Here is a 20,753-nt window from a genome sequence, read left to right as displayed (position 1 = left end):
ATGTCTTAGTTTGCTTATTTTAAAATGATAAAGATAACAGTGCCTATGCTATAAGTGTATTGTAAATTTACATATGAAGACATAGTTAGAATAGAGGTTAGCCATAGTTAACATGCCATAAATTTTAGTTATCTACTATATTAAATAGCTTCCCAGTAATACTTCTTGCATAAGAGAGGTTCTATTATCCCGTTACTCAGGACTCTGCAGCACCATTTTCTGCTCATTTTCGATCAACAGGAAGCTTCCAGCAAAGTCTTCTAAATCCCTGTCCTTTTTCCTATTAGGCTCTAAAAATTAGATTATCCCATATTAAGTTTTTAGGATGGATTTGGTTGAGCTACTTGAATGTAACCTATACAAACATAATATAGAAACTGCAACCATGACTTTCCAAGAAACTTAACAGCTTACATCTTGATCTTATCGGCCCAAACAAGTCCTTTAAAATGGGGAAACCAGTTAATAATTGCCTTCTGCACTCTACTCACTTTCAGTAATAAGAAAAAAAATAGGAAGCCGTCATAAGCAGAACTGAAACTTGCAAAGCAAGTTAATCAATATATAGGCTAAGTTGTGGTTTCTAAATTTTTCAATACCATATGATCCTGAACAGCAGCCAAGACTTCCTTTTACATCATCTTGAAACTCTCTCTGGGTAGAATTTTGTCCCATCTGTGTCTCCTTGGCATTTTTATTTACAGAAGGCCCTGCCGTCCAGAGTCATCTAATAGCATCTTTATTGAGGGCTGATAGCTAGGCTACCTCTCATCAGCTTCACCTGGAGAGTCACAGTATGGAGCAGCTTGTCTGTTCTCTCACCACAAGCAATTGGGCTTCTGAACTCATGAGATGTATATTCAGAGCCTGAACTGAGGACAAATCTATGAGTCTACCTACTGGTGTCTGGCCAGCCCTCCGATCCATTTGCTGCTCTGCAGCCAGCGTGATGATATCAAAACAAAAATCTTCTCAAGTTACCTTTTATGGAACCTTAAATATTTAAAAGAAACAAACCACCTTCAGTGGCATTCCACTGCTTTTAGAATAAAAAACATTTTTAACATGGCCCACAAGTCCCTCTAGAACTGAGCCGGAATCTCGGCCTCACCTGGGCAGCCCTGTCACCTGCTGCAGACAGAGAAGTGGTCCTTCCGGTTTTTCAGTTCACCCCTGAGAGTGTTCACGCAGGGCGTCCCTTCCTCCTGGAATACTCTTTCCACCACTGTCTTCAGTTTGGGCCCAGAGAACTCAGACATCCATTTGGTCTAGCACAGGTCTGGTTCGAGCCCTTAGTTACATGAATTCACAGTGCCAATCCCAGTTACTAATGACATATGAATCATTGCAAGTATTTAATTAATACCTGAATCCTTTGTATCTAGGATACACTCCTCAGGCGGGTAGAGATGATTTATTTTGTTCCTTGTTGTATTCCCGGTGCCTAACACATGGTTTTCCTGTACAAGCTATTTACTGAATGAAAGCCTTGAGATATATGTGTGTGTGTATAAATATATTTATATATACTTATATATATAAATATAGAACTTTTCATTTTTTTTCAGTTTTTAAATTGTGGTTCAGTTACAGTTGTCCCCCATTTTCCCCATTGTTCACCCCTACCCCATACCCCCATTCCCACAGTCAATGCCCCCCCACTGCCTGTGCCCATGAGTCCTCTATTCAAGTTCCTTTTCTTGCTCCTTCCCCTTCTTTCCCGGGTCCCCCCCTCCCCTCTCCCCTCTGGTCACTGTCAATTTGTTCTTTATTTCCAAGTCTCGGGTTCTATTTTGCTCATCTCTTTGTTTCCTTGATTATATTCCACTTATAGGTAAGATCACATGGTACTTGTAAACTTTTTAATTAAAAGCATTAAGGCAGATTAACATAGATTTCATCATCAATCTTTTATACTACAATAAAAATGAGAGTCACCCAACACAATGGTTTTCCTGGGATATTGCCAGTGTGACCGTCTCTAACCGAATGTCACCTTCTCAGTGAGGCTCTGTCTGGTGACTCTGTCTAAAGTTCAGATTCCTGCCTCAAAACTCCCTATTCCTCTTCAGCCACTTCAACATTTGCCTTATCATTTATAGATATTTAAATAAGTTCAAATGTTTGTCTAGTTTATTGTCTGTCTCCCACTACTAGAACTTGTGTTCCATCAGAGAGGAGATTTTGACTTTTTTTTTCACAACTATATTCCCAGGGCCTAGAACAAAGCTTAGAACACATTAGAAATGCAATAAATATTTGTAATGAAATACACGATCTTAATTTAGCACTATTAGATCTGTTAATTCCTATGCTAATATCTTATGAACAAAGCCGCATTTGCCAGAAGGAAAACGTCGCTTTCCTGGTGCGATGGGCTTTGTAGACGGTGTGGCCCAAACAGTCGCCACCCGCCGCCTGTGGCTACGAGCTCTGGCGTGTGGCAGGGCCAAGCTGAGATGTGCTCTAAGTGTATCAGTTCATGGGTTTTAAAGAATTAGGACAAAAAATGGAAAATATCTCATGAATAATTTTATGTTGAAATGATAGTATTGGGTCAGCCAAAAAGGTCATTTTTTTTCTGTAAGATGGCCGTCATAGGGCTTAGTTGTCTTTGACTTCATTAGAAACAATTTTGTTAGACTGGATTGTGACAGCTGTCATATCAGCATGCAAAAACAAACTTTTATCAAAATTGGTGAATTTTTGTGTAGCCATTTTAATATTGAAGATGGAAGATAATAAGCAACATTTTTGGCATATTATGTTTTATTACTTCAAGACAGATGAAAACACAACTGAAATACAACAAAAGGATTTGTGCAGTGTATGGAGAAGGTGCTGTGACTGGTCGAACATGTCAAAGTGGTGTGTGAAGTGTCATGCTGGAAATTTGTCTCTGGACAATACTTCATGGTCAGGTAGACCAGTCAAAGTTGATAGCGATCAAATTGAGACAGTAATTGAGAACAGTCAACGTCATACCATGTGGGAGATAGCAGACATATTCAAAATTTTCAAGTCAATAAAGTTATTGGTGAAAATAAAAAAGGTGTCTTTTATTTTATGAAAGTAGATGGACTTTCGGCCAACACAATATTTTGAATATACTAATTTAAGTAAAATATATTATTAAAATAAAGCACATCTGTTAAAGAAATTTTAAATTAAACATGTGGCTCACATTATGTTCGTATCTTTTCCAAAATATAATATCCCAATGCCATATATATATACTGTGGGGGCGGGGGGGACATTAGGATGCAATTCAAAATGTAAAGAGCCCAATCTCTTAATCCTGTTTAGGAAGTTCATGTTATTTGCATGCAAGAAATGAAGATTTTAGAAAATGAACTCCTTTTACAGTTTTAATATCTTTCTTTTCCAGACATGAAGCAAACGAATTTTGGTTGAACGTAGAGTGGGCTAGGAGCCCTAAACTCAGGGGGTAGTGAAAGAATTATTATTTGCTCATTACCTGGCATCCATTCATTATTTTGATTTCTTCAGGTTTGGCTGAATTCACAAATGAGACTGACCTGATTTGTCTTGTTTGTATTATTCTTATGTTTCAGAGAGGTATTCTTCCTGAACAGACCCACGTAGGTTCTTTAGAGATGCTATCTCCATTTCACAGTCAGGACTACAAAGCTTGTTATCTCCAGGGCCAGTCATCTGAAAAGAGTAGCTCAACTCCAAGAGGAAAGCAGCTGGTCCAATTCGCCCGCAGGAACGGCATCAATGTGTCTAGAGGTAATGTGCCCAATGCGTTTGGTCAGTGCTCTTTGTGCTGGTCAGGAGGGTGCTAAGTTGACAATATGCTAAGACTATCTTTGAAAAGTTCTTTGCTTAGTGAAAAAGATAACACAGAAATAGTTCATTTCAACATCATGTGATAAATTCTCTGGTAAGGAGAAAAGTTGAAAATGATAGATGCCCCAAAACCAAACAAACACACAAAACAGAACCATACCCAGCTTAGTTAATGCCTCTGTGTGTGTGTGTGTGTGTGTGTGTGTGTGTGTGTGTGTGTGTGTGTTGGGGGTTGGGGGTTGGGGGGAGGTAGTCATGGGAGAACTAATGCTACATCTCCAATTATGGATCAACATTGTCGATTACTTAATATTTAGGCCTTTCTGGTTTATCACCATCTCATGACAGATACACTAGATTAGTTTGAAAGTGATCGCTTTCTCCTTATCAGAACTTTCATTATAACTGTCTCCAATGGTTTGTGATAATAAGGAGCAATAAGGTCAAGAGGATAAGACAGCTGTGATGAAGATTTTCTGCATTTCTTTACTTTTTAAGAATGTGTCTGCATTCAAAAAGGAAAAGACCTCTTTCTCCCTTAAGTCTGAGGGCACTGTTGCTATGGTGACTCAGACAGCCGTTCCTGCCAGTCTGCGGGACCCACTCACGCACTCTTCTGGAGCATTTGAGCAAATCCAAGATGACTTCTTCTTTTGGGAGGGGGGCAGGCAACAAAACTTTTTAATGGGCTGGTCGATTGTTCATTGATCCATTCACTCAATAAGCTGGGCTGAAGATAAGTTTTGAAGAAGCGTGAAGTTATAAACAGTAACAAACAGCATGCTGCTCCCGAGCTGGAAAACCTGTTCCCATGTGAGTGGTTCGGACATTTGCCCTCCTTCAAGGGTCGCTAGCTACTTCAGTCCCTTTAAAATTAAGATTTTATGTATGTATGTATGTATGTATGTATGTATGTATTGGGGTGACATTGGTTGATAAAATTATATGGCTTTCAAGCATACAGTTCTATAATACATCATCTGTGTACTATACTGTGTCTGTGTTCACCACCCAAAGTCTCCTTCCATCACCATTTTTACCCTCTGCTACCTCCCCCCACCCTCTTATTTTCTCCTAATCATCTACTGTTATCTTTTTCTTCTTTGCTTCATCCTGAAGGCCAAGATGACTTCTTCAAAAAGTCCTGGCCCTGCCTGTAGAGTCCCTCTAGGGCCCTTCGTGGTGGGGTTGAAAGGCCTTTCGTTCAGGTGAAAAAAGAGGCCCCCCCATGCCCCTCGGGTGCCGGATGGAACATCTGGAGCTCGTCACCAGCACATCCAGGATGAAAAGCTTGGGCAACTTCTCCCTGTCAGAACGCAGCTCTGGAGCTGGCCAAATGTGATCAGCTGAAATGTAAATTGATAAACTTCAATGCCTACCCAAATCATATATAAATGAATTGACATTTTTCAAGCAGGAGCCCACGTGAAGACGGAGAGTAGGCTGGTGGTTACCAGGGTCTGCAAGGTGGACACAGAGGAGAGATGCTATTTCAGGAGGCAAACTTGCAACTACAGACAAGTACGTCCTGCACATCTAACGTAAATGCAGAACAACGTTGTATCACAGTCTTCAAACTTGCTAAGATATTGGAGCTTAGTTGCTCCCACCTACACACAAGAAAATAATTGTGTGAGGCGATAGAGGTGTTAACTATAGCTACAAGGGTGATCGTATGACAACATATAAATGTAATGAATTAACACATACACAGTAAATTTGCACAATGTCGTATGTCACGTATATTTTAATTTTTTAAAGTTCAAAGTATTCTAAAGTTAATGATTTTTTGTTAATTAGGATTATCTGAAAGCAACAAATTTAGTCCCTTCTCCCAATGTAAAATTTCTTCACTAAATTTTCAGGCTGTATCCTTGGCTTGTACCTAACACCTAATATAGTAAAAATCATAATATTAATAATAATTATTGTTATTCTACATTTTCCATTAAGCCAGTGTTAAAGAGACAATTGATTATGTCGTTCCATACACATCTTGTTTCTAAAGTTTCATTTTAACTCAGGATCTGAAAACAAAAATGATAGACTTTTATCTGATGAAAGAATGGTAACACACGCATTTCTTTAATTGCCCCAGCTGCCCGGAAGCATAGCTAATGCTCGAAGACGGCAGCTGTGTCAGCTGCGTCAGTGTTGCCCTTGGCCCAGCAGATCACGGCGGCGAGACTCTTTTCAAAACACAGGTTTAGTGGCCACAGGTACGAGAAAAAACATTTACAATTCCATCAGCATATTAAAATTCTAAGAGATGAAGCAATAATATTTGAATGTGTTTTTTCCAACCTTTCCTACATTTATTTCATTATGGAATTCTGCCTTTGCAGAATACCTGCTTTCCAACAGCACATGAACTTGGGAAAGGCTGACCCAGGTCAGCGACTGATGTCTTTTCTTTCCCCCTTCCAGAGGTATTTTTTTTTTTGTCTACATCTGTATCTACCTTTTACACATAAGTCACAGAGAAGGAATAAATTGAGAGTGAGGGCAGGTCTGTGTGTACAAAAAGGCACCTTATCTGCTCTATTATTTTCTATCTCTATAGCTAACCTTTATTCGTGTATTGTGGTGCATGTATTTATTATATAGGAGGTCTCCATTTCAAGTTGGCCTGCCTAGCTGCCGACTCTCAGTCTGTTCCTGGCAGGATCTGTACACGAATAAGAGTCTTCTAGAGAAAACCCAAAGCCCTTCAGGAAGTGGTCTGTGATGAGGTGATGTAGTAGCTGGTGAGTTTCCTTCTGAGTCAGGGCTGCCACAAGGGGGTCCCCAGGAATTGATGTAAAGATGTTAGTGCTGAGGTCATGACCGGTTCTCCCTTTGTTACGGGCGCTCTAGGGCTTTTCCCAAGCCAGAGATTAACAGAATCCAAACCAGATTTCAGTCCAGGTCCTCCTCTCTCAGAATTTCCCTGACTCCCTATTAGTACTTGGTTGGAATACCTTGAGCTGCCTGGTCTTGGTTTCACGTGTTTCAATCACAAAAGGCACATCCCTGTGCACCATCCAATGCAGTATTATAAAGCTGCCCCCCTGGATTCATTTTACGTTTTCTCCCAAATCTTTTTCATGAGAAGACTGAGTTGAAAGGATGCTAAAGAATACCATGTGCTGGGGGCCGCAGTGATAATGCTGCTTCTCAGGTTTATAGACCTTTCAGCTCTGCTCCACTTTACCTAGTCCCACTGCTTCTGCTGAGGCTCGGTTCTGTAGGGCTCTGCTGGGCTGCCTCCCACAGAAAAGTGCCCCCATGCCTCTCTGAAAGGACCCTAGGACCCTTGGCATTTGGTTAAAACCACACTTAGGTCACGCAAAAACAATGTGCAATTTGAAATAACCATTGTTCTCAAGTGTATCTGTTTCATTCACCATCTTGCATGTGTCTTAAGGGTGGGGGTTCTTTTGGCCAGCCTCTGCACCCTCATTGCCTAGCAGAGTTCAGGTACGTACTAAATTCTTAATAAATATTAGGCTGAGTAAGTGAAGAAATAAAACTTGCACTAGTTACTTGGGAAGCTACAGCAGATTCACTCATTGGGAAAAGCAAAACCAGGGCACTAAAGATTTGGGTCACCCACTGTTGTACTGGGAAATGCTTCCTCAAGTCTAACACATATCCCCTCCTCCTCAATGCAGCCCAAGCACATTTCTTCCCATTCTTTGCTCACTGACAATGGAAGGCAGATGTCACTTGTCCAAATGGACCCTATGTTCTGACAATGCAGGCAAACAAGAGATACGGAAAACCTGTAGTCATATTCCTCTCAAGGCTCTTCTCTGTTACTGAGTCGGCTTCAAAGATCTAAGAAACGCTGGCCCATTTCTCCCTGTGTCTGCTGCTCTCTGGAAAGTCCTTACCTAGAGAACAAATTTACATCCTACAGCTCCTCTCTAGAACACTGCAGGCAATCATCAGTCTGTGCTGCCGTTACTCCCTGAACCATGGAAGGAAAGCTGGGCCCAGGGACGCCTGTGAGCCAAGATATGCTTCCACTGAGACTGTGCAGGTTCAGCCTACAGACCTCTGTCTGAAGCTGACTCTCCCTCCACCACCAGCATACCTTCCAGAATGAAATCTGCCATTAGAAAACAATAATCCATGTGTCTAAAACCTTGGCCCAATGAATCGGAATCTGCTGGAATGCTTGTTAAAAGATTATATATTAGTAGAAAAACTGCTGAAAGCCGAATAAAGTCTTTTGTTCAGTGAATAGTAACGTTCAGACCCCTGCTGCGTCCCAAAAGGATTAAGAGCAGAGACAGGTGTCCGTACACCATGTTCGCTACAGCACTGTTCACGATCACCAGAAGGCGGACTCTATCCAAGTGCCCACTGATGAAAAAGTGAATAGACAAATGTGGTCTGTGTGTGTGTATATATATATGATTACTATTCAGCCTTAATAAGGAAAATGATTCTGACACATGGTACAATGTATATAAAGCTTGAGCACATTATGCTAAGTAAAATGAGCCAGGCACAAAGGACAGTGATTGCGTGATTCCACTTACCTAAGGTAAGTAGAGTAGTCAGGTTTGTGGACTGCAGGTAGAGTGGAGGTGTGCAGGGACCAGCAGGGAGGGGAGTGTGGGGAGTTGTTGAGTATCGGGAGTTTCTGTCTGGGAAGATGGAAGTGCTCTGGAGATGGCTGGTGGTGAGGGCTGCACAACCATATGAACACATTGATGCCACTGAACTGTGTGCTTAAAAAGGGTTAAGCAGCAGCCCTGGCTGGTGTGGCTCAGTGAATGGAGTGCCGGCCTGAGAACCGACGTTACCAGTTCGATTCCTAGTCAGGGCACATGCCCGTGCTGTGGGCCAGGTTCCCAGTGGGGGTGCACAAGAGGCAGCCACACATTGATGTTTCTCTCTCTTTCTTTCCCTGTCCTTTCCCCTCTCTCTAAAATTAATTAAAAAATTTTAAAATGGTTAAACAGCAAATTTTATGTTATGTACATTTTACTACAATCTTTAATGAATAAATTAATATTAGAGGAAATGGAATGAAGTATATTCTAGATTTTCAATACTATCTTTGAAATTCTTCAGTAAATCTAAAATTGCCCCCCCCCAAAAAAGATAAGTTTATTAAAGAAAAATAAAAGCACTGTTGGGCAACTTCAGGAACACCATCATCACCAACAAAAAAAGGTGTTTCTGGCCTCCATGCTGAACTGCACCAGAGTCTCTGCAGTTGGGAAGGGGGGAATTGTAAGAAGTCTCACTTTTAATACGTTCTAAAATTAAAGAACAGCTATTTTTAAGACATTCCTAGTAAATGTCTTACAAATTATCTCCTTTTTTCTGCCCCTTTTAGTCAGTGACAGAGTAAGACCTACACAACCAATGCCTCGTGTGAATTTTGCTCGGCCGCTGCAGCTCCGACTCAGCTCCTAGCTCAGCATGGTCCCTGGGGGTGCACGTAACCCCAGAACTGCCAGATGCCACCCCTTCCCGGATCCTTTCTCCATGGCTCCGGCTTTGCCTCTACTTCCATCCTCAGCCTCGTCTAAAAGGCTCCATTCCTGAGAAACTTAGTAACCATGGACTGATTGGGTCACGACCAAGCTTATTTCCCTCTCTCTCCGTGCCCACTTCCAGTGACCCTTTGCAGCAGGGGTCAGAGCCAGATTTGTAACTGAATACAAGAACAACAAGCAGGAAAAGGGGGCGAGAGCATCACGTCCTGCCCAACGGCTTTCATGCCTTCTTGTTCTGGCGTTACACTCAATAAAAAGAAAACAAGGGCCTGGCCAGTGAGGTTGGAGCTGAGGCTGGAGAGTGGCGAGGTCGTATTCTCCTTGAAAGCCAGGTCGCCTCACTTCTCAGAGCCTCAGTTTCCCCTTTGTAAAATGACACAGTCAGGAAAGAGACACTCAGGAAAGGGCTGCTCCTTCAGCTCTGAAACCTGTGATTGAATCAAGAAAGACCAGCCTGGCCTGGAATATTTGGATGGTAGCCAACCCAGGCGGGGAGACTTACACGTTTTGCAGCTCAGTTTTTTAAATAAAGATCTGGCATGAGGGTGACTTCAAATAATCTGAAAGCAAAAAGATCATAAACGTGGCCAGCTTTTCCAACTCCTCTGAAAGGGAGGACTGTGGAGAGTAAAGAGGCAGGTGGCAACTGAGAGACACTCAGATGTGACTAGTTTCTTTTCTGTGCCTGCATTGCGATTGCTCTCTATGTATTGAAAAGGAAAGGAACCTCTGGCAAGAACAACTTAGGTGTTCAGAGAAGATGGAAGGGGCTTGATTATGCCCCACACTCCCTCCTCCCTTCTTTCCTGACCAGTCATTTATGACCTTTTTTCCAAGCAGAAACTCCTCTGAAGAATCTGACCTTGACTCAGCTGGTCCGGTATTGGGAAGGATGGAATCTGGGAGTCCGAGATTTGGGGGCAGTGTATTTGCTCCTCGGGGTTGGAAGTGTGAGTACTTAGTAACGCCTGGGAACTGGTGAGCCAGCAGCGATGGACAGTGCCCCCAGGCCACTCAGAGCAGCATGGAGTTAGCACCGCTAGCTCAGCCTAGAGAGAGGACCACAGGCGAATGAAGAGCCTACTGGGGAGGCCAAGGGAGAGCGGGACAGAGGGCAGTGAAAAATCTCAGAACGAGGGGATCCCCTCGCAGAAGGAGCCCAACGATATTTAGGCACAGTGACTTTCATAAGAACCCCCAAATTCCCCTTCCTGGGCTTTGGGGTAGAGAAATTTTGTGAGCACTACCATAAGGCTACTAGAATTTTTGCTTACCTCCCCTGTTATCTCCCCTTGGTTATCTTTTAGAATTGGGACATCGTTCTGCCTGGTTTATGAACCCTTGATTTCATTCTTGTTGCTACTGAGGCTTCTGTGATGGTTGGTGGATTTCCTTGGGCCTTGGAAGGTGGACAGCAATGCTTTCTCAGTCACCAACAGGCCAGTCTCAGGAGCACCCTATTTCTCTGACCCTGGGCCTCAAAGGCAAACCTGTGTATTGGGTCAGATGTCTGTGGCTGCAGAGAGTGGGGAGAGTCTGGGGAGAAGCAGGGGCTGTGTTCAGTGCGTGAAAGGCCTTAGCAGACCCTTTGCAGGAGTGGATACAGCTCTCCACACAACAAACACTGAGGAAAGTGGACCCAACCCACAGGCCGGGAGCACGGGCAGCCAGAGTCCCTAAGACGGGCCGTGAGAGCTCAATGGGCCAAGTCAGAGCCTCGCCTGTCCGTATGCACTTCAGAGCCGCAGACAGGGAGGCAGTGTGGGTGATGGTCGTGGGTGACAGTCACACACAGCGGCGTTTGCATTGCAGCTCCACCCTCTATGTGACCGGTGACCTTTGCCAAGTCACTTAATTCTCAAAGCTTTAAGTTCTCCACCTATGAAACAAAGTTTGAGATACCCCAAGGTTAAGGAACCTGGAAAACTGCAGCTGTTCCATAAAGACGTTTTCCTCTTTTTTCTTGTGTGACCCTGGGTAAATTTTGTCTTTGAGTTTCTTTTTGGGAAAAGAAAATTTAAATGAATAACTTCTCATGAATAGCTAGCTGTCTTTTATAGAGTTAGGGGGGGAAATCTTCTTCCAGAGCATCTTTTTTGTTGCCAGTTATGTCGCTGCCTCGGTCTGCATCTGCGATCCCGTCAGCTTTCTGCTCTAGGCCTCAATTTCCTCACCTGCAAAAAAATCTGTTCCTACCACCCACAGTTCAACTAAGTACAAAGTTCCCCGAGCCGCCCACCACACCAGGCCAGCCCTGGGTCTCACTCATGTCTTCTCCTAAACACAAACAATTTCCACGTGCCCCTCGCGCTGGGGCATCAGATCCCTAATGCCCAGTGTCCGTTAGAGTTTACCGAGCATGACTTTCGTAATAAAGATTCGGTCCAGATAATCCCTGCCCACAACATGATTACTATCTAATCCTGTCCCAATCAAGGGTTACTTTTCTCTTTTGAGTCAAAAGGGAACCTTCTTACAAGAAAACAGATGCTCGAAGAGCCTATCAGAAACACCACCACATGCACCGCTGCACACCCCGGCCGCCCCAGCCCGCGGGGCCGAGGGGCAGACAGTGCTCCTCACCTTGGTTTTAGCTACTCCTGTCAGTGGGACCCCAGCCGTGAGCTCAGGGGCACAGATGTTCTCAAAAGCAGAGAAGTGGCTTGGAGAGAATATTGATGGATTTATACGTAGAAATGCTTTAGCACAGAAACTGGCTCAGTGTAAAGGTTCATTACATGTGAAATCTCTCTCGATTACTGTTATTCACTGGGAAGAAATAGCCATAATAGAAACAAAGAACCAAAGTGACAAGATTTGCTGGGGGCAGGAGGGTATAATGGGACTAAATGATAATGGAAAAAAATACAATAAAGGTGAAAAAGAAAAAGAAATGTATCAGAAGAGTTTCCAGCCCATTTCTGTGTCGGAAATGCACCCGTGGAGCCCACGGGAAACTCAGCTGTGCCTCCCACCGCCTCCTGGCAGCGGGTGTGGGGTGCACGCTGGCAGTGTACACCAGCCCCCCGGGAAAGGGTGCACAGGGCTCACCCCCACCGCTGTGCAGAGAGCACTGAGCTCCCCAGACCGCTTGCAGCTCTGATGGCTGATCTTATCGGGCACTGTCAGGGAGGTGAAGTACATGTGTCAAGGGGTTCGTGCCTGTTCATCATTGTGGTTGCCCCGAAGTGGAACAGGCAAGGTAACACTTGAAGCCATTTTTGCAGAGAATTGCACAAACAGCAGTGGCTGTTGAGAGTCAGTGGTTCCATTTCAGATCGAGAAAACACCCACAGAATGGTAAAGGCTGCTAAAGAAACACCACAAAACACACAGCAGCACACACGTACACACACACACCAAAACAAAGGTTAAGCTAAAAGCCCCTGGGGCTAGAGGAAGTGCTCATGTGCCAACAAAGAAGCCAAACGCGGGGCTGAAACGTGGCGGAGAAGGCACAAGAGCTGAGGGACTGAAGTTACGTTACAGAGATGTGGACACTCCACGGCCGCCTTTGAAGAAGGCAGTTCTGAGAGAGAGAAAGAGAAAACATAACAGTTCTCAGGACTTGAAACTGAGAGTTTCTTCTTCAGAGAATTAAAAACAATTTCTTTCTGGAGGGGAAGGTAGATGCAGCCAGGAAAGTCCAAATTCAAGTTTCTCAAGAGGCAAATGGATGATTTCGATCTGCTAAGCACCGAGCAGACAGGAATGGACAATTGTTGATAATTCTTATGATTATTCTTGCATCACTAAGATTTTGGGATAAAAATGTTGTGTAAAGAAGATTTTTTTTTGCAAAGTAGAAAGACAAGTCATGCCTGGATTAAATAAGCCTATGAGACATCAGTCACCACGATGCATTCATCTCTTTGGCAAATGCAATTCGAGAGTGAACGAGACAAACCTTGTCTTGTTCTCAGATGATATTTTTATTGAGAAGGGGAAACAGACATTGAAGAAATAGACACTGAAATACATAATTAAAAACTGTGATTAGTCTTGAAGAAGGAGTATGCCGTGTTATGAGAAAGAATACCTATTTTTACCTGTAAGTTTAAGTCAAAATAAACATTTGAAAAGCAGTTACAATGTGCAAAATTGTAGAGATATATAAAGATGACTGAAACATAGCTGTTACATTCCAGGGGCCCAAAACCTTTTAAGGGATTCAGGTATGGTGATACATAAATAATAATATTTAAATGTAGAAGTGAGAGATTTATCATTAAGTTATTTTAAATGCTCGTTTTTTCCCAAGACAAGGATGAGAGTGAGCTTTGCACTGTATAGGGAGATGGATACTTGCCTCTTTGCAGGTCTGTGAGATTCTTCATAATTGAGCTTTGAACACACAGAAGACGCTACCATTTACCCACCCAACCCATGGGCACAGTGTCTTGGAGAGGAAATTCTCAAATGTGAATGCATGTGTATTTTGCTGAAATGCTGATTCTGACTGAGTTGGTCTGGAGTGAGCACTGAGATGTGGCACTTTCGTAACAATTTCAGGAATCCTAAAGACACTGGTGATTTGTGGACCACATTTTGAGTAGCAAAGTCTTAAAGCAAGGAATCAAATTATACAATGTGTTCAATTAGTATTCTTTTACTCAACGTAAATTCACTTACTGCCAACTATGAAAGTTGGCTTCCACTATGCACTAACCAGCCCTTTCTCATTTTTTTTTAAAAAGGTATTCACACACTAGAGGTGTAATAGTATGCAGTTGTTGGATTCTGCGTGACCTCCTGATATCTAGTGTCAATACTCAAAGAATCTGTGGGAAGAATCAACCAGGATGCCAACGGCAGCATCCCGACTTCTGAGTCCCATGTCAGCCATGGCAATGGTTTCATGGCGGTGGATGACATAAGTTGACATGAACATAAATGTACATGGCAGAGGTGGTTCTGAAACTCCACGAGGCTGTGTTTCGAGCTCATAGATCCCTCCGTGAGCGGAGACCCTTCTTAGCACCAAGGGCAACTTGCCTTTCTTTCAGGCTCACAGGTGAGCTTCCTCACTGTCTTCCCATGCAGCCACCTTGCTGGCAGGCTGCCTGAGAGAGGTGACGGGCCTGCTGCTGTCCCTCCCCATGATGACATTTATCACCCAAATGAAACCTGACACAAAAATTGTCATTGTAGTGAGAAGATGATAAAACTCATTTCACCTTTCCACTCGGTAGGCTGACCGTTCTCCCCGTGCCTGATGAGGCTCAGGCAGGTCTGCCAGAAGCTGAGGCTTGAGTTCCATGGGGCAGGCTCCCGCGCATCTTTTCTTTTCACATCAGAAGTTCATTTCTACCCAGTCACTTCAAACTTCACACAGATGGAATTTCCAGACTCGGGTTTGAAGAAAGCACCTTGATTCCCTCCCACTCACATCAGGAAGAGCATCAAAGGCCTCGGTAAATGATGAAAGGAGGTAATATTCTGAGCACAGATGAAGCCCTTTCTCCGCCGCCTTTCAGGCTGTCAGGGAGGTAATTGATGCGTCTCCCACAGCAGCCACGGCTTCACACCACCAGCACCCTTTGTCCTGCTGGGCATTAACCCTGTCACTTTGTCTGATTCCCCATCTGGAAGAAGCATTCACTGCCAGAAACATGTCACTGGGGGTATGATTGTTTGCACTTGATGGCAATTGTAATATTTAATATTCCTCAAATGAGGGATGATCCTGAAGATTTAAGAAAGGATGGCATATTTTTTAAAAAGAGTGATTGCTCTTCATTCTCTAACCACAAATGAATTGCTGTCCACACTCTCTGAACTGATTCAAACCCAATTTTTTATAAAAGGAAGAGCTAGTCAGACATTCAAGAAACCATGTGAGTGAAATGCTTCCAGGCATGCTGTTTGTCATTTCTGTCAAAAATATTTTTACGAATATTTTCCATGGGAAAGGACTATTATAAACCCCATCCATTGTTTTAGGGAAAAGTTACTCAGGAAAGGAGGGGGAGCAGCTAAGGGAAGATGCAGAAGATACAAGATGAAAACCCAAACAAACAGAAAGAGTGTGATTGCCCTGGCCCATGTGGCTGAGTTGGTTGGAACGCTGTCCTGTAAACTGAAGGGTCATGGGTTCGATTCCTGGTCAGGGCATGTGCCTGGGTTGCAGTTTTGGGCGACAGTCGGGGGGTATGAGATGGACAACCAGCTGATGTTTCTCACAGCGATGTTTTTCTCCCCCTCTCTCTCTCCCTCCCTTCCATTCTCTCCAAAACATCAGTAAGCATGCCCTCAGGTGAGGATGAAAAAAAAAGTGTCACCAAGTGAGAAAAGCCTTGGGTTGTGGGCACTGAGCTGGAATCCTAGCTCTAACCCTTACCTCATTGTGAGAATGTGAGCTGTACTGAACTGGCTCCCAATTTCCTCATTTGTAATTAAGAAAACCAGGTCTTTGGTAATGAATTTTCTTTTAATTTTAAGAAGATACTAGCAAATATCTTTTTTTTAATGTTTATGGTCTTGCAGATTTTCCCTTCTTTTTCTCCCCTTTCCCATTTCCCCCCAGCCTCACCCGCTCCCTTTCTGAGTCAGTCCCCATACTGTCCTCCATGTCCTTGGTTCAAGCACAAATGTTCTTTGGTTAATCCCTTCACCATCTTCCATCCAGTGCCCCTCCTTCCTCCAGCAGCTATCAGTCTGTTCTTTGTATCTATGTTTCTGTTTCTATTTTGTTCATTAGTTTATTGTGCTCATTAGATTCCACATACAAGTGAGATCAGGTGGTATTTGTCTTTCCCTGACTGACTTATTTCACTTAGCATAACACCCTCCAGGTCTATTCATGTTGTCACAAAAGGCAAGAGTTCCTTCTTTTTAACAGGTATATTGTATTCCATTGTGTAAATGTACCACAGCTTTTTATCCACTCATCTATTGATGGGTGCTTAGGCTGTTTCCAGGTCCTGGCTATTATTGTAAATAGTGGGTAACTAATTTTTTATGGTTTCCTGTGATTACAACCTTTCCATCTTCCAAGGAAATTGTGTCTCCCAAACCTTTATCTCGCAGATGATTACTGGCTTGACACCAAACTACTCAACATGGGAGAGCAGGGGACAAGACCTGAGGTTCATCACCAGTTCTCTCACAGTGTGTTCTATCTGTCACTGCTTCACAAACCAAGAGACAACCTTACACAATCAAAAATGCATGTCTCAGCATCTCTGTAGGTATTGTATCTACAGAGGGCATACTTCAGCTTTAAGAAAACAAAAACTAACAAGATAACCAAGGTCAAAATTAAAGCACATTCTCCCATTAATTTTAGTCTGGAATAAATTGGAATACTGGGGTGAAGCAGCTTGAGTAAAACATCCTAATTTTACTGGATGTCATTTTTGGTTTGCTGGGATAGTTGTAGAGAGGACTTAGACATGGTGTAGAACTAGATTCAAAGTGTGCCTACTGTATCTCATTTAACTCTCATAATCACCCTCTGATGTGTGATATGTCCTCTAATTCACAAATAAAGAAACTGAACTTGGGAAGGTTAAATTAATTCCCAAATACCATGCTGCTTTTATATAGTAGAGACAGAATTCGATCCCAGGTCTAACTATTGCTATTCAAACTTAGGTATCTGTCTAAGCTGCTTACCTGTAAGAATGCATCAGCAATAACTAAGTCCCAGTTTTGTAGAGGGGATTAAGTGACATAATGTGTAGAAAATGTTTAACACAGAGCCTATGGCGTGTGGTGCTCAAACTTCATTGCCTTGCAAATACAAGGAGACACACGTCCAGGGCATGGGACTTAGAAACAGACATTCTCACTACGGGATAGGAAAGAAGCAAAACAGCAGTGATGAAGCAGTTGCATGAACTCTTCTAAGACCTTTCTCCAAGTAAGTTTTCTTTCCCAGGTTCCTGTTATTACTTTTCGGAAGACGTTGTGCTTATGAAGCAGATACGGACTGAGAAGGGCGGGCCAGGCCCAGCGGTCACCCTGCAGCCTTGCTTGTGTAGGGTCAACAGGCTCGTGCTCAGGCCCGCAGAGGAGGAGAGCACCCTTTCTGTAATCTCGACAGGAAGTGAACCCTCAACCCTGCTGCCCTCTCCAGGAGCCATGGGGGACGAAGATGTTTCCGGCTATTCTGTGCTGGACAGAGAGTCACTGAACCCGGGTTTCATTATCAGTGGAATAGCCAGCACCTGGCCCTCTGCCCTGAAAGTGAACAAGCAGCCAGGACTGGCCCTTTGGCATCACCCTGCCTTGGTTGCAAGCGAGCAATCCTGTCACCTTCCTCTTTTATCTGCACATGGTGTTTGCTTCCTTTGACGTGGATTCTTACACTCCGGGGAGGAGGGATTTCTCGAAACACAGCATTTGTTGTATGCCACTGGTTCCCTGCCTCCCCACCCCTTTCTCTTTCCTTTTCAAGGCTCCAGGAATTGCTAAATGGCACATCCTGAACACCCAACGCTCTTGGCTAAAAATACCAGGGCTCGGTCTTATCTTCGTGGGGCCTTCCTCTCCAGGGACTTTACAGACGCTATCTCATTTATCCTTAAAAACACCCTGTGGGGTCAGATGTGGTCCCGTGATGCTAGTCCAGAAAGGTAAGGAAGGTCTGGAGAGGAAAGGTCAGCTTTTGAGGTTCTATTCTGAGGCCCAGCCCGCAAGCACAGGTTTTTAACTTCTTAGCTTAAAATTCCAGTTCCTCTGCATTTCCCGCTGGGAACTGTGGGAGTCCACACACACAAAAAAATGCAAGCTCAAGACTCCCGGCACATAGGAAGCAGCCAGGGTCCAGTGGGTTTGGACCTCCTGGGCTGCTTCCTCTGGGTGCCTTCGTTTTATCTCACCTTTAGAAATCGAGGATCTCCCAGTCCTTACTTATCTCTTCAAACCACTCTGCATATCCTCCCCGAGTTACCTCATCTGCCACCATGGTTTTAACTGTCACCTACGTAAACTGATGACAAGCACCAGTTTTCCGTCTCTCTCACCCTCTCTTCACAGTTGGAAATACAAAACCACCTACTAGACACTTTGCGCGACTATGTCAACACACTTTAAAAATCGTGTTTCAAGCAGAATACCTTGTGTTCTTTCTCACTTTATACATCTTCCTGTATTTCCTACCTCAGACCTAGAAATAATGACTCATCCAAAAACGTGGGACTCACGGCAGATTCCGCCCTCTCTCTGTCACACATGCATGGTCACTGAGCTGGCCCTGCCAGCTGCCGCTCCAGACACACTCCCTTCTCCCAAGCACAAGCCCAGGAAGACTGACTTACACGCACACACAGTACAGCTCCCGTGTCCTCGGGCTGCCAGAGGGCTTTGGCCTTTGGTGAGCCCTGGTGGGAGATTGGGAGGAGGCAAGAGAGCAAGAGCGCTGTATTTATTCTCCACTCCTCAACTCCATGAGGTCACCATGGACAGAGGCCAGGTGCCATCATGACTCCCTTTCCACACAGCTATGCCTGGACCCTAATAGCCACCCCTTCCCTCGGCACATCAGGCTGGTAAGTGGTTCTACCTCCTGATGCTCCTAACCCTAGGGCACTTCTCAGTCCCCACTCAAGCCTCACCTACACACATCCACATCCACACTCTGTAAAGAGTCCCTAACTTAAGGTTGTTACAACACCTGGCTGCACTGTACCTTCTTTTTCCTGATGTGACCACAACTAATATGGTTTGTATCTTTCCATACAATTCAGATGACCACTTTAAGCCCCCAATGGAGCTGATGCTACCTTCATGTTACTCTCAGATCTGTCACCCTGTTGTTCCCCAGACATTGTTCAGATTGTGGACTTGCCTTTTCTAAAATGCCGTGTAATCACCACAGGGCTGCCCCAGTCCACCGCAGGCTCTCGGTGCCTGCCAACACGCATCTACCTATTGTCATCCGCCTGTCTTCCTAGAGTGAGTCCTTTATCTCTGCTTCCAGGGCATCCTGCTCTCAATAAATATTTATTAAATGAATGAGTATTGAATGGGACTTCAGTTCTTAAAGGAAATATAGCCATTTCCTTTTACAATATTATTTTCTATTAAAGTGCAACTTCTTGTCCTACTGACTGAGTCCAAGGGCCACGGGAATACAAACACCTGGGCGTATGGAATGCCTTTCTATTGTGCAGATCTCTGATCCAGGAGGGCTTACGGCTTGACGAAAGGCAGAGGCTCTGAGCTAGCCTTCTGATTTCCCCACGAGTCCTGTGCCCTTGGGCAAGTTACTTAAGATCCCATACCTCGGTATACTAATCTCTAAAACGAGGACGGTAACATCATCCACATCACGGGTTTGCAATAGGATCAAAGGAATTAACTCTACCAGTCACTAAGAACAGTGCCTGGTCCATGGTGTGTACACAATGTTAGCTCCGATTTCTCAGCTGCCCTTGGTTCCTCTTGTCCACCCTCATCTTATGGCATCTGTCTATTTGTAGTGTGTTTAGCTCACCCTCTCATAAGCACAGCCCTCTGCCTAAAAACCTTTGAATACCAAAACCCATTACAACCCCTAGCAGTTGTGACACGAGCACCCCGCTCAAGCTGTCGTGTGGCTGCCACTTCCCGTGGCCTCAGCTGTGGGCATTCTCTGTAAATCACCTTCTTTTCCACTCAATGGCTTGTGAGGAATGAGAAAAAAAAAGAATCCAGGAACTCAGATAGTCTTTACACATTTTATGATCTTTTCTAAAACCAAAAGTATTTCAACAACACCAAGCCTCTCCCTCCCTTTCTCCTTCTCTTTATTCTTTCTAAAGAAATTCACTTGATACTCAAATCTTTTCAGAGATTGACAGAAAAACATAAATTTGGAATTTTAAGTGAAAACTTACTAAAGCAAAGATTTCTTGAACTGACTGCTCTGAAAATGCAAAGAAAGTATAAGAGTAAACAGAAAATTACCATTTCAGCATTCTAAAACATCACTGCTGACATTTTATAACATTGTTTAAATTAATATGCAGTCTTTCATAGTTGAGAATATATTCTATATATATTTTATAGGCTGCACGCTTCCATTTTATTATATATTATAATTTTCAAATAATAATCACTGACCTAAACTCTATGTAAAAGTAGTTTTAATGATACCATTAATGTAACTAATAACACCATAATATTCTATCATTTTATATAGTAATTTAATTCAATATTTCCTGTTAAAAGAAAAGTTATTTCCTACTTTTTAAAATTATGACTATGAAGTTATGATAAATGTCTTTGATTATAAATTTTTGTCCATACTTTTATGAAAGACATACAGAATAAAATTGAAAAGTTCAAGAATATAAATATTTTAAGGCTTTTGATATATCTTAACACAAAGTTGCTTACCAGAAAGTATATGAAGGTTAAGACTACCTAAGAGCCCTGAAACACCAATACAAAAGAACCTATGCACCCCAATGTTCATAGCAGCACAATTTACAATAGCCAAGTGCTGGAAGCAAC

Source organism: Phyllostomus hastatus, unplaced genomic scaffold (genome assembly GCF_019186645.2).
Source record: "Phyllostomus hastatus isolate PE091 unplaced genomic scaffold, TTU_PhHast_1.1 phas_scaffold_193, whole genome shotgun sequence".
In the NCBI taxonomy this organism is placed as follows: Eukaryota; Metazoa; Chordata; class Mammalia; order Chiroptera; family Phyllostomidae; genus Phyllostomus; species Phyllostomus hastatus.
The sequence above is the reverse complement of the archived record's forward strand: the minus strand, read 5'-3'. Positions refer to the sequence as shown.